We start from the raw sequence: 3,300 nt of genomic DNA on the forward strand, positions 1-3,300 counted from the left end.
CTTCATCCTTTAGAGGAAAAAGACACACATTCACTTTTTCATATTCCAAATTCTTATCAATTATAGAAAAAAATCCAAATTTTCATTCATTTAAAAGTTCAACTCTAAATATATGAATTAAGTTAAGTTGAAAAATAAATTAAAAAAAACGTGATTTGAAAAAATTGAGTTATATTATAATGTTGTATATAGAGTATAAAGATTAAAAATAGTGGATGTGGGTAATAGTGAATATGGCAAGTAGGAAAGTAATGGCCTAGTGTTCGATAAGTAGGAATAGGATAGCTAATGAGATTCCAGTTTCTTAAAAAAAGAAATGAAAACGAAAACACTGAATACTTACTTTGATTCTTTGGGGTCCATTTCCTTTCAATAATAGAATAGCAATAGCACATCCTTATGGGCTTTTTAATCTAATTTCATTCAGAAAAAATAGCCGTTGCTTTTGAATTTTGAATATTCCCATCTTAATATCGAAATCAATTCACATAATTGGATATAATATTTTAATCAATGATTAAGGGAATTCGAATAATTTTAATAAACAGATATAGTAATTCGCATATGGTGGCGTTGAAGCTCAGAAAATGACTTGTCATCATCATAACGAGTTGAAAACAATTCATCTATTCCTCCTCTAAAGAAAGACGTGCACTCTAACTCATGAATAAAACAACTAACGCTAAATAATTTATTACTCCTTATCGTTTTACTTAAATAATACATTATGTATTCCATCAAAAAAAAAAAACATTATGTATAATATAAGATTGTAAACGGAACGAGACGGAGTGGGGATTGCACTAACCATTCCCGTGTTGCGGAAACGATTAGCAAATTGAAAGCTAAAGCATAAAACAAATAGAGAAGACACCAGAATTTAATGAGGTTCGGCCAATATTGCCTACGTCCTCGGACACTATTAAATATTATTGCAAAAGAGCAAATATTATAATAGAGAAATGAGGATAAAACAACTAAGCCTTAGAAATTAGAAGAGGCTAGTTGTGGGGCACCTTAAGCCTAAAACCCAAGCCCAAATATATAGCCTTCCAAACTCCTCCAAAAAATCTAACTTTCCAATATGGGACTTTGAACAATTAATATACACATTTTCCTCTTCTTCCCTTTAGGCTAACACTATGATATTCTTAAAAGAAAGCCATTTTTTCTACAATCTCCACCTTGGCGATCTTCTAAGAAACATCAACCAAACTATCTCTCCATCCTTTCTCATACTCAGTAGTGTCTTCAAATTTCAACTTCAAGTAGAGATGACATTAATCAAGTCCAAACAATATTGAAACTTGATTGATGTTACCACCTTCGTTGCCATATCTGCAGGATTGTCAGCGGTCGGAATCTTCTAAAGCTGTATTTGACCCGCTTCAAGAATTTCCCTTACAAAATGATAACGAACGTCGATATGCTTCGTCCTTGCATGATAGACTTAGTTCTTTTCTAAATAAATAGCACTTTGACATGCTTCTGTCCAATTCCCAACTCTTTTAGCAACCCATGAAGCCAAATTGACTCCTTAACAGCTTCTATAACTGCATGTACTCTGCCTCTGTCGTAGACAAAGCAACTGTCGACTGTAAGGTAGACCTCCAACTAACTGGTGCCTTTGCTATGGTAAACAAATAACCAGTAGTTGATCGCCGATTATCCAAATCACTGGCATAGTCTGAATCACAATATCCTACTACATATTGGCCGACTTTCACATCCCGCTCAAACACCAAACCAACATCCACAATATGTTGGATATACCGTAGAATCCATTTCACAGCTTGCCAATGTCCTTTACCAGGATTATGCATATACCTACTCACAACTCCAACTGCTTGTGAAATGTCGGGCCTCGTACACACCATCGCATACATCAAGCTGCCAACTGCATTCGCATATGGAACATTTGACATATGTTCTCGTTCTTCATCACTTTCTGGAGATAGAGCTACACTAAGTTTGAAATGAGGAGCAAGTGGAGTACTGACTGATTTTGTCTTCTCACCCATGCCAAAATGTCTTAGTACTTTCTTCAGATATTGCTTTTGAGTCAAACAAAGTCTCCCCAATTTTCTATCTCTGCTTATCTCCATACCGAGAATCTTCTTGGCCTCACCTAAATCTTTCATTTCGAATTCTTGATTCAGTTAAGCCTTCAATTTTTCTATCTCTCCTTTATTTTTTGATGCAATCAACATATCATCAACATAAAGGAGAAGATAGACAAATGATCCATCTTGTAGCTTGCGTAAATATACACAATGATCATACTTGCTTCTGGTGTACTTCTGCCCTATCATGAACTTATCAAATCTCTTGTACCATTTCCTTGGAGATTGCTCCAATCCATACAATGATTTGCTCAACTTGCACACTAAATGTTCTTTACCAGCAACCTTGTATCCCTCTGGCTGAGTCATATAGATTTCCTCCTCCAAGTCCCCATGTAAACGCAGTCTTTACATCCAATTGAACTAGTTCCAAATCAAACTGTGCTACCAAAGCTAACAATATTCTTATGGCGGTGTGTTTTACAACTGGAGAAAATACTTTATTGTAATCAATTCCCTCCTTCTCAGCGTAGCCTTTAGCCACCAACCTTGCCTTGTAGCGAACATTAGACTTATCAAGAAATCCCTCATTTATTGCAAACACCCATTTGCATCCAATTGCCTTCTTTCCCTTTGGTAGACTTGCTAGCTTCCATGTCTGATTCTTTTCAAGGGACTGCATCTCCTCATCCATAGCATTTCTCCATCTTTCATCTTCTGAAATTTGTACAGCTTCAGAATAAGGTAGGAATTTCTTCAACTGAAGATGCACAAGCCACGGTATCTTCATAGCGAGCAGACTTTTTTCTATTTCTATGTGGCTTTCTCAATGCAATTGGCATCTCTTGTTGTGGCGATTCTTGTGCTGGAACCTCACATTCTTCATCCGATCCTTCTATAGTACGACTATCAGATTGTTGGATCAATTTTTCTACTTCCTTCAAACGCCACCTGTTTGGAAGTATCCTCCACCTGCTGTGGAGTACCATCTGCTTGCTTATCTTCTACCTTCTTCAATATGGTGGATGCATCAAAGATAACATCCCTGCTAAACATTATCTTCTTGGACTCACGGCAACATAAACGATATCCTTTGACTCCAAAGGAAATGCCCATAAATACCGCTTCTTTTGCTCTTGGATCCAACTTTGATTCCTTAACGTGGTAGTATGCAGTGGAACCAAACACACGTAAGGAATTATAATCTTTAGCTGGTTTTCCATGCCACACCTCTAAA

This window comes from Euphorbia lathyris, chromosome 8, assembly GCF_963576675.1.
Source record: "Euphorbia lathyris chromosome 8, ddEupLath1.1, whole genome shotgun sequence".
NCBI classification, from domain to species: Eukaryota; Viridiplantae; Streptophyta; class Magnoliopsida; order Malpighiales; family Euphorbiaceae; genus Euphorbia; species Euphorbia lathyris.